Raw genomic sequence first — 12,280 nt, forward strand, 5'->3', positions numbered from 1 at the left:
ATACATGGTGACTTTTGGGGTCCTTTTTCCATTCCTACTATTGATTCTGCAAATATTTCTTAACCATTGTAGATGATTGTTCTAGATCTACTTGGGTTTACTTGCTAAATGTAGTGACCCGAAGAATAATAGCATTTTAATAATAATAAGAGGGAGAGAAAATGTATACAGAAACAGAAAGAGGTCGTAGACTTCGTCAACGAACACAGGGTTTCGTCGACGAAGGTATAAAGGATTTCGTCGATGAGAAAATACCGAGAGACAGTTCGGGCTGCTCTGAATTTCGTCGACGAACACAGGGTGAGACGAATTTTATGAAGGGCTCATCGACGAGGTGACGTGTCTCGTCGATGAACCTGGCCCTATAAATAGTGGAAACCTGGGATTTTTTATTATTTTCACCGCGCCTCTCTCCTCTCTCTCTCTCTCTCTCTCTCTCTCTCTCTCTCTCTCTCTCTCTCTCTCTCTCTCTAAGTCTCCCTCTCCCTTCTCTCTTCGATTCCGGCCCCACCAATTGCCAGATCGAAGATCCAAGGCTACCACGACACTTCTGGCGGAGTTCTCTGCAAATCTGCCGGGGCGGATCGTCGGGAAAATAGAGTTGGATTTCATCCCAAATTCAGGGTAAGGTCTTTTAGTCCCTTTTTGACCTTATGGCAGTTATAAAAAATAATATAGGCAGAGAAATACTGATATTATGTTCTGACATATGTTGGTTTCAGGGTGTTGTGTAGGAGGCCCTGCGGGTGTTAGGCTAGTATTCTCTAGGGGCTTTCCAGTAGTTAGGTAAGGGAAATATGCTATGTTAGGCATTTCTTAAAATATTATACAGTTTATTTAATTATGAAAATTATGTATTGAGTATGGTGTGGCCTGTGAATATGTATATGGTATGGGGATATGTTTTACGAATTTAGTTTCATGATTTTACGAATTTCAGTATTATAAATATGCGAATTTCAGTACCATGATTTTATGGATTTTAGTAACATAATTATACGGATCTCAGTACCATGATTATACGAATATCAATATTATGATATGCAGTTACAGTGTTATGATTATACAGTTCTCAGATTTACAATACAGTTTATGCAGCATCATGGTTATTACGATTACTTCAGAATCATGATAATCAGATAGATATGTATAGAAATATATTATATGATATCAGACCCTGTTGGACTTGCAACTACAGAGTACGGTACCGTTGTTACAGATATTATGTTACTTATTTAGTGCAACCACCTATTTAGATAATACGTGGTAAGGTCGATCACCTAGGCCCTTGAAGAGGTTAGACTCCCCATCCAAATATGGGTTGAGGTGGGCAGATCGACTGACGGAGTTCAGTGATTTATTCCTGGTTGGCCAGTCAGGGTAAATCCAGCCTATGGGCCGCACAACCCTGTCATGAGGGGGGGCAAGTCATGACACACAGATAGCCATAGGGAACAGTTTCAGTTACTATTACATATGTATGGATTTACAAAAACAGGAACCATATTTATGTACACTAGAAGTACTTTGAATTATAATCTATAATACTGCTATGTTAAGTAACATGGAAAGGGGTGGTGTATTTTATTATCGGTACTGTACTTTGTATTCAGTTATTCATGTTTATATGAAAACATATTTCATGATATATATATATAGCAGCTCATTTGCCACACACTGGTAATAGCATATTTTTTCTTACTGAGCGTTGGCTCATCCCAGTGTTGAAACATTTTTCAGGTGATCCAGGTAGGCGAGTAGATCAGGCTCGCAAATAGAGGGGCGTCTATAGTGCCCTGTCAGCAAAGTGAGTATAGTGAAGGATTTTTGTATTGCCCTAGCTAGATGAGGGTATTTTGGGAAAACAGTGATATGTATATATTTTGGGAAAACATTTCTGAACTCTAGTATTGTATGTAATGATTTATGGTTATGTTACATGATTTTCGCTTCTTACTGCTTAGGTTTTGGTTGGGTTTACCCCCAGCATGGTATCAGAGCATGTAGAATATTAGTGTTAAAAAAAAAAAAAAAACCCAGTTAATTAAGCAGGTCGTTACAGTAAAACACAAGTCTCAAATGCAATCTGTTTTGGAACAATTTTATATTATGGTTGAAACTCAATTTTTTAGAAAAGTGAAGGTTATAAGAACTGATAATGGAACAAAGTTTGTTATGAGCAATTTTTTTTGCTCAAAAGAGAATTTTACATAAATTAAGTTGCGTTGAAACTCCTCAACAAAATGCAATAGTAGAAAGAAAACATCAAGATGTCTTAAATGTTGCAAGATCCCTTTTGTTCCATTCTCACTTGCCTTTATACCTTTGGGGACATTGTGTCTTAACAGCAGTATATTTGATTAATAGGATCCCAACTTCAGTTTTGTCTCATAAAACTCCTTATGAAGTACTTTATGGTCATGTTCCTTCTTATAACCACCTAAGGGTTTTTGGATGTCTTTGTTTCGCATCTACTTTAGCTTATAATAGGTCTAAGTTTACTACTAGAGCTAGAAAGTGTGTGTTTCTAGGATATCCTTTTGGTGTGAAAGGTTACAAAGTACTAGATATATCTACACATACTATTTTTATTTATAGAGATGTGGTGTTTCATGAAGAAATTTTTCCTTTTGCTGGTAATAATGAATCAGTTTTAGATCTTTTTCTTTTTAGTTCTGAAGTTGATAGCCTTGTCACTTCCAATTCAGGTAATGACTCATTTATTACTCCCATTTGCATTCTTGAAAATCATATTCTTTGTTCAACTTCAATTAATGATTCTGTTTCAGTTGAGGTTCCATCTTCTAATTCTAATCCTTCTTCTTCTGTCATTCCTATTGTTACTTCCCCTGATATTCATGATTCCACTAATTCTTTGGTTCCTTCTCTACCCAAACATACAGTTCCTAGTATTGTCCCAACAACACCAGTTTCTACTACAACAGCAGAACCATTATTTGCTCCTCTCAAAAAATCAGTCAGACACATCAAACAACCAGCTTACTTACATGATTATTCTTGTATTGTTACTCACCTTCCAGGTGCACCTTATGATATATCTCAATGCCTTACTTACTCAAATTTGGAACCAAGTTATCAATCCTACATGCTGACAGTTAGTTCTTCTCCTCAAGAACCTTAGTCTTTCTTTCAAGCAGTTAAAGATCCTCTATGGAGAGAGGCAATGGATAACGAAATTTAGGCACTTGAGAAAACTCACACTTGGGAGCTCTCTACTTTGCCACCTAGTAAATCACCCATTGGATGTAAGTGGGTATATAAGATTAAGTTGAATTCTGATGGTTCAATTGAAAGATACAAGGCAAGATTAGTTCCAAAGGGTTATACTCAATGAGAAGGTCTAGATTTTCTTGAAACCTTCTCTCCAGTAGCCAAAACAGTCAATGTTAGGGTTTTGATTGCATTAGCAATTGCCAAAGTTTGGCCTCGTCATCAATTGGACATCAACAATGGTTTTCTACATAGGGATTTGGATAAGGAAGTATATATGTCCTGCCTCCTGGTTATCACAGTAAAGGGGGGGGGGGAGTTTCTTAACATCTACTTCCTCTTCTCCTGTTGTTTGTAAGTTACTCAAATCTCTTTATGGTTTAAGGCAAGCTTCTAGACAATGATACACTAACTTTCCACCACTATTCAACAGCTCGGTTTCATTCAATTTACTGCTGATCACTCCTTGTTTGTCCATATGAAAGGTTCTTTGTTTACAGCTTTTTTAGTATATGTGGATGACATGGTCATCACGGGAAATGATCCAGACTGTGTTGCTGGTTTGAAGTCAGTTTTGGATGCCAAATTTGAAGTTAAGGATCTTGGTTCACTTAAATACTTTTTGGGACTTGAGATTGCTAGAAGTGAGAAGGGTATCAGCTTGAATCAAAGGAAGTTTGCTCTTGATATATTGAAAGAAACAGGCATGATGGGATGCAAGCCTGTTAACTCTCCCATGGAGCAGCAATTGAAGTTGTCCAAGGATTCTAGAGACTTGTTGTCAGACTCGAGCAAGTATAGAAGACTCATAGACAAACTGATGTATTTAACCTTGAGCAGAATAGATTTGATATATGCAGTAAATAGATTAAGTCAGTTTTTGGCTAAACCAAGGTTTCCACGCAGCGCAGGTCTGTTCAGTGGCACAGGCTAGGGTCAAATTAGAGTCTGTTGGCTAAAATAAAATGTGCGGCCCAAAGAGAAATGGAATGGAGTGACTATCTGTGTGACCTGGGTTTTAGCCTAGGAAAAACAACCCAAAACCTGCCTTCTTCAACCTTGAATAGAAAGGCAATATGCAGGTTGTGTAACCTAACCGGTCAATAAAATGCTCAATGAAAACAAAAATCAAATTGAACTGATTGATCAAACCAAGTGAAAAATAGAGAGGCATCAGAATAATCCCACAATCAATAGTAGTGGAATTCTGAAAAATAAAACCCACACTCAACATTTGACAAAACGTTGATGTGAGAAGATATGAGAAATACAACCTCTGTTTTGTGGTATTCAAAAACAGAGGAACGAAACCAAAGAGAATTATCCTCAAACAAAAGTTTACCTCTCAAGGATCAATTTGCTATGATACCATGTTAGATTATCACTTTACCTAAAAGCTTAAACTATTAAGTTGTGGGTCAACAAAGTATATCAAGTTTTAACACTCCTTCGCAGGTGCAACTCAACGGCACGTGGAGAGATTAACACATAATAAATTTTTAAATACCACAAATAAATGCGGGGATGAGACTAGAACCAGGACCTCTTGGTAACCAATTTTGATACCATGATAAAACTAAAGCAAAAAGAAATGAGAGGGAAATAAAAAACAAAAAAGAGCAAAGAATGAATTGCTATTGATATATTTTTATAAGTTTTGTACAACCCCTATTTATACATGTAAATGGGGAACATAAAATTTAATTTGATTAATCTACACACTCTTGTCCATATTTAGATGATTCACTAACTTCTCTTAAATAGGAAGTTCATGCAATATTAGTCCCTAATTTGCTTGACACTTATCGTGATGTTAGGCAAGATTGTCGCCATGAAGTACGACCTTCCCCAACATAATATAATGTATAATCATTATATGCACTTGAAAAAAGATAAGGGGGAAGAATTAAAAAAAGTAAATGTTTCCTCATTATTAACATCTATTAAGAAACATCAGTAGTCACCAAATGTAGGCATAGCATGAGGCATAGCCAGCATAAATATCTCGATTGCAACATAGCAAAAGTCATATTCACATCAAGGCTAAGACTGTAACGCCCCGGCCTTTTATACGGTCCCGGAGTGTTACTACACCTGTATGATACACCTGTCTTTGATAATCATACATATACAACTCGCCCTAAAAGGGACATACGGGTGTTTTATACTGAACTATAATCTCATGCACAATGGAAAACATACATACGATCGTACTTAAAACTTAATCTGTTCTTACAATCCCCAAAAAGACATTCTGAACTAAGTCTATTACATGTACAAAATACTTACGTAAGCTACACACAAGACTATGCTCCAAGTCCCTCTAGCAACTAAGACCTGTGCCCAGCAGGACCTAAAACAAAGGTTGTATGTTGGGATAAGACACTTCTCAATAAGATGGAAGATATTACATTAGTGTGTGACAACATGTATTTAAACCAGTAGAAAGCAGTTACATATTTAAAGCATTCTCAATCCTATAATATAGGAAATAAATATATAATTCCGGCAATAGATAGTTTAGCATCATAACGAACAAGAGTTCCCGAGGTTAGGGTAGGGTACATGCTCATACACTGTACAATCCCTTCGCCCGGTATCCAAACCTATGACTTTGCCCATTTTAGTTTTAAAATCATGTATATGCATATTTAGAACACCATCCAACTTTGAAACTTCGTAACTAATGCCAACATTACCCCTTGGTGCGGGTTGTACGATCATAAGTTTGTAAACAAGCCCTACCTCGCGCAGACACTGTCAGTCATTATGGTTACTATAGCCCGACTGAATCCATCTGGTCCATTAATCCACCAGTGGCCACACCTACCCAGCCGACTATCTCGATGCCCATACTAAAAATCAGATGTGTGGTTGCACTGTATTCAGATTATAGCAACGGTATCGCGCTCACATATATACAACTTTTTAAGGCTTTCTGATATTTAAGCATTTTAAGGCTTTCATAGTAACAAGCTGCAGACCCAATATTATATATACAATTTATAATAAGACAAAATAACTTGTTTCCAATTCATAAATCACCTGTACGATTTCAGTATTTTCACAAACTCATTCATTTAAATTGTGGTATAAATCAACACACACATTCTTGGTTTAACCCTTTTCACATACAAAGCTCGGTATATAACCAACACCTGTTTTCCACATTTTCAGATAGCAAAAATGGAACATCAGTTCTCATAGTTCATATACGTATTTAACCAGATTTACATATTCCATTTCATATCACATGTTGACCTAATAGGTCATACCCGATTTTGATAATGACAAATACTTGTTGTATTTGATGGCTATCAAGTTTGTGTGCAAGTTCATATTAGCTTGATCATTTTATGACACGTGAAAACTTGAAAAATGAAGACCCAGAAGATCTATTTTATTGTTGTAATTCATATTATTTGGGTATGTAATAATTTATATCGGTTTGTAATAATCTCCGCACGTCATGCATATAGGTATGTGTAAGCTCAAAATGACCGTAGAATGACCATAGGGGCTGAATGACTTTTGGGCACCCTTCGGTCGACCTTCGATCGACTGACGCCGAATTTATGGGGCTATCTCAAAACGGCCTCAGTAAGACCCTAATATGACTATAGGTCTCAACACTCACGCACATAGATCATACAAAATACAGGAGTGTTAAAATTGCACTTAATTGAACATTATTAGGAAAGATGAGAGAGCTCGAGCGACAGAACCCTTGGAGTTCAAAACTCCTCGGGCACCCAAACTATTGAGAAGTCAACAGTTGACTTGGGCTCTCAGGTGACCGAATTATTTTGTGCGTACCAGCCACGGGTGCCCGAACCCTTTGAAAGGGACATTCCACCAACTTGGGCGACCGAACTGTTTAGTTCAAAATGGGACTTGGGCGACTGAACACACGGATTCGGGCCACCGACATATGACCGAACACCTGAAGTCATGAAGTAATGCTACTAACTTTGATTCGGGCTGCCAAAGCATGACACGGGCGACCGAACTCACTTAAATTACTTTTATCCCTGTGTCTGTTCGGGCGACCGAACCAAGGTTCAGCCACCCGAACCTTGTCGGGTTAAAATTAATTTAACTGAGGTAAAAATAGGTTAAGTTGGTTTAATTGTGTTTAAACCATTTGAAACTTTTCTAATAATACACAATGGGTCCCAAACGGTTATAATTTTACCCTAGCCTATAAATATGAGTTCATTTGTGAGGATTAATGTGAGATTAGCCAAAAAACAATTAGCAAAAAATCCTCTCTATTTGAAAATCTCACTTTGCTTAAATACCCTCAAATACTCATTCATTTGATAAATCTTGGTATTATAAGAGCCTAGTGAGTGTGCTTGTGATTGCTAGTATTGCTAATACTCCTAGTGTGCTTGTGTGATTGAGATAATGTTTTTTGGCAGTTTAGTTTACGTTTATCCCACAGATTTTCATACTATAAATCTTGTGTTAAGATAACCTAGTAAGCTTAGGATATTTGCATTATTATTGCAAGTGTCTAATAGCTTTGTTTTTGGTTATGTAAAGATATTTTCAAACAAGTAAAAATTTTCAAACTAGTAGTGTGCCTATTTCGTTGAAGAAAATCTCCTTGAACTAGTTTGAATATCTGATTGATATCTTTGGAATACTAATGTGCTAATTTGTGCTTTACTTAAATTCCAAAGTATTGCTTGTTTAGAACACTCTTGAACATTATTGTGATCATATCTTGTTGAGTGTTATTTGCACATATATACACATCACTGAGCTTACATCTACCCACATTAGTGATGCGTATGTGATTAATTAAGTATACTGCTCGTATTGGGGTACATATCTGTTTTACATGAAAGCATAATCACTGTACCAGTTTATTGTAAAAAACTATTGTTGTATTTCTAGGCATGGCCTGAGGGGGTTTAATTGAGCCCGGAAGGATCAGGTTGGGATCAGTCCTGTGAATTTGACCTAGGACCTTCTCTGCCCCGCAAGGAGAGTTTGCAAAGGTTGAGGTCAGCCCTGTGCTAATTGACCTGATTGTATTAGGTGCCGCTCCACCCGTTAAGTGAGCATTAGTGGAATTCTCGGGCTTGCGAGCTAGAGGCGGGGACGTAGGCACAGTTGGCTGAATCTCGATAACATATCGTGTGTCTGTTTATATTTGTGCACTTTATATTTACCGCACGTGTATGTTATGGTAATGATGCGTATGATTTAATTTCCACATCATATTTATCTGCGCATTTGGGAAATTGCATAGACAGACCCTAAGTTGTGTAAATACTGTTTTTAGATAGATTAACTTAAGAGAAAAATTTTAAATACCAATTCACCCCCTTCTAGGGAATACACCAAAGCTAACATCATATGTCACACTCATTTGGTCAAAAATCCGTTATATATAGTATATAACTCAAAAAATAACATTTAAACAGAAAACAAGGGGTTCGAGCATCTCCAACGTTAAGTTTAATGTAAATAAAGAAGTTTTGAAAAGTTTGAAAATCATATGCCAAAACCCTCATTTTTACCAAAATCGTAAAATCATAAATTAGCATTTTTACTTGGTGAAACTTTACAAATAAGCAGACAATATGTGCATATAAACATAAGCTAACTTTCTAGCGGTTTAGTTTTCTAAAAAAACTAATGTAAACAAATCCTCTTACCTTTCTCCGAACAATAAAACACGAACTACACGGCTCCAAAACAACGAATTGAGTTCTTAGAACCTAAAAACCAAAGAACAATACTTCAACACAATCCTATTTATTACAGATCTACCGAACAAAAAACGAACTTAGACTCTTACCTCGATTTCGGGATAAAACCCGGAAATCCTCAAAATGAATATCTGATCCGCTACAATCGTAGAGGTTTTCCCCCTGATCCACGTAGTAACCTCCGATCGTCGAAACAAGCGACAAACAGCGAAGGATCGAAGAGAGAGAGTTCACCGGTTCTAGAGAGAGAGAGAGTGTTTTGGGTTTCTTAACCCATAAGCAATGAAAAATGACATTTATAAACCCCTTGACCTGATCAAATTCGTCCACGAGTGGTGCTTTTGTCGACGAGCCACAGAAGGCTCTTCATCGACGAACCCTAATCTTATATTTTTTTAACCTATCGGTCGGGATCTCTTCATCGCCGAGGCTCTGAATTTCGGCAATGAACCTTATAAGGGCATTCATCAACGAGAACCTTGACTTTGTCAACGAAGCCTGCCAAAATTACCTTTTTACCCTTTTCTGATTTATTTCCTTATTTTATGGATTCGGATCTTTGCAAAGACCATTTTCATCTACAATGTACAACCCTAGAAAATGCACAACACCGATAAAACAACACCCCTACATCTGGCAGGGGTGCTGTTTAATTAAGAAATAAATCATATCCTTTACTAGCCACTGGAAACCCATTTGGCACAGAGCTATTGTACAATTAAAAATATGCACAACAATGGGGAATAGCTCATGTTTGATGTCAGAAGAATAACACAAAAAGTTTCTTATAAAACAGAGACAGATTTCAATCTGTACACACACACACACAGATATAATTTAATAAGAACATTAACAATAAATAACAACACAAATTCATCCTTATTTTCTATTATCAAAAAAGCTGTGCAGAATGGGTATCACTGTCACACTCACTTTATTTCTTATGAAACAGAGACAGATTAGTGTTTTTATTATGAAACATCCACTCTTAAGATATGAGTTTATATATATATATATAGCAGATGGCAGATATGAAGAATAAAACAAAGGCAATGCAGGAGCAAAAGAAAACATGACTAATTGATACCTTAATAAAAGCTTCTTCTGCTTCCATGTCCTCAAGTGAAGGTTGATTTAAAGTCAAATGCCTCGGACCTAAGGTGCTTGCTGGAATATTTTTACAAAAACCAAACGCTGGAGGCTTCAATGCAAGATTTTGAACATTTTGAAATTCGTTGTTAGAATCTTAAGTTTGTGGATGCTTTAAAGAATTTGGAAGAGGATTTCTCTGCAGAACCAGTGGCCGAAATCGCTGCATATTATTCCTTTGAGGCAATATCAGTGGAGGACGATTAGAAGCAGAACCACCATTCGATCTGCTTTGGGAAGCCATGGAAGTGGAGAGAAGGAGAAAGAGGAAGGTGGAAGAGAAAGAGGAAGACGGAAGAGGAGGGGAACGGACGAAAGAGAAAGAGAAAGAGAAAGAGAAAGAAGAGGAAGAGGAATCTATTGTGCGCTGGAGTGGGTGGGGGTGGGGGGCGCAGAAGAGCCCGATGAATTTTTCCCTCCTTTTCCTTCAATTTCCTCACGTATTTTTTTTTTTCCAGGGAATAAAATTTCCCTCTTCCACCTTTATTTTCCCCATCTTTTTCCTTTTCCTTATTTCCTTTGAACCAAACATCCTATTAATTTTTCCTTATAATTTTCCACTCCTTTTCTCATCAATTTTCATGATCCAAACATACCCCTAATGAACCAAGAAAAAGAAAATTAAACCATCATATATAGACAAAGGCTAAAAGTCAAGCAAGCAATTGATCATCAATGTTTTTGAAAAACCGTTTGTCTTAATTTGGAATCTACTCTCAATTTTAAAATGGACTAAGTCAATTTAATATTTAATTGATCAAAACTTACCAAATCTATTATATTAAGTAAAGAAAATTTGTAACAATTTTTTTTTAATTTATTAGGACTTTGTTTGGATCTAGGAAAATATTAAGGGTAAGGAACACAAATTTGAGAAAGTCTAAATTTTCCTATTTGACTATTAAGGAAAGAAAGAAAAAAATAGAGAAAAATATGTTAAATCAATGAATAAAAATTTTATTTTACACATTATTAATATTTAATTTTTCTTAATTTTTTAATTATAATAATTTTTTTTATTTTTAATAGCATTTGATATAAAAAAAATATAACAAAAAATGAATTTTGATTTTTTTTTCTTTCCCCCAACGAAGTTCTTAATCCAAAAGATCTTAAAATTTTAATAAATATGAACTGAATAACAGAAAGATAAACTCAACCTTCATCCTATATTTTTTTCATCTTTACGTTCAAAGTTTAGTTTAGAAATTGAGAATTATACTTAAAATTTGAATTATCTAATTTTTTTAAAAAAAAATAATCTAAACTTATATTAAATTTTTTATATAAATTTAAACTCATACTCTCAAAATTTATGGGCCCAAACACTTCTCAAAATATAAACTTATCATAGAAATGTGTAGAATTGATGTGTTGGATCAATGATTAAAATATGAGCAGCCAATGTTGGGCATATGATCTTCAGGTGTAGGTGTATGTTTGCGCCTTGTCTTCATTTCAAAAGCTGTCTTCCTGCAACTCACTTGTATGTGGGCCTGAGGCTTTCAGTTTGTGGTCCAGATGGTCCAGACTAGCCTGGCCCACCTATGAAAGCAACCTGTAGGCCCAGCAGTCCTATTGGGCCATTAGAAAGTCAGACTCAGGCCCAGCTAAAGGTCTCTAAGCTATATGGACATCTCGAGAGACTCCCTTCAAAATGCATTACATTAAAAAGTAATTTGAAAAGTGAAATCAAATATTAGGGCCTCTACTAGGTTTAGAAAAAAGATAAAAGGCCTTTTCTAAAATTTTAGAAATGTCACAAACTTTCCATAGATTTCAAAAATGTCATATAAGTTTGTTCACAGAACACAGACCTTCCTTTTTAAAAAAGAAAAAAAAATTGTCCTTCTACAAAATATGAAAAACAAATTTGTGTTTTTTTTGACAAATCTTAAAAGAGGTTCTTGGAATTCTTAAAACATCAGAAAAGTTCTCTATAATTTTTAAAATCTTAAGTAAAATCATTATCTTTTTACAAAATCTCATAAAAAGGTCAGTGTCTTTTGCTCCAAGTATTATATTTGTGATTAGTAAATATAATATATGCATAAAAATTAAATTTTTAGAAAGTTAAAATAGGTTGGGCATGGACTTCTCCAACTTGAATTGATTTCTAGCTCAAGCCGATAATGGAGCTCCACCTAAGTTGGAGTTTATATTTGAGTTTGAGC

Source organism: Malania oleifera, chromosome 12, assembly GCF_029873635.1.
Source record: "Malania oleifera isolate guangnan ecotype guangnan chromosome 12, ASM2987363v1, whole genome shotgun sequence".
NCBI lineage: Eukaryota > Viridiplantae > Streptophyta > Magnoliopsida > Santalales > Ximeniaceae > Malania > Malania oleifera.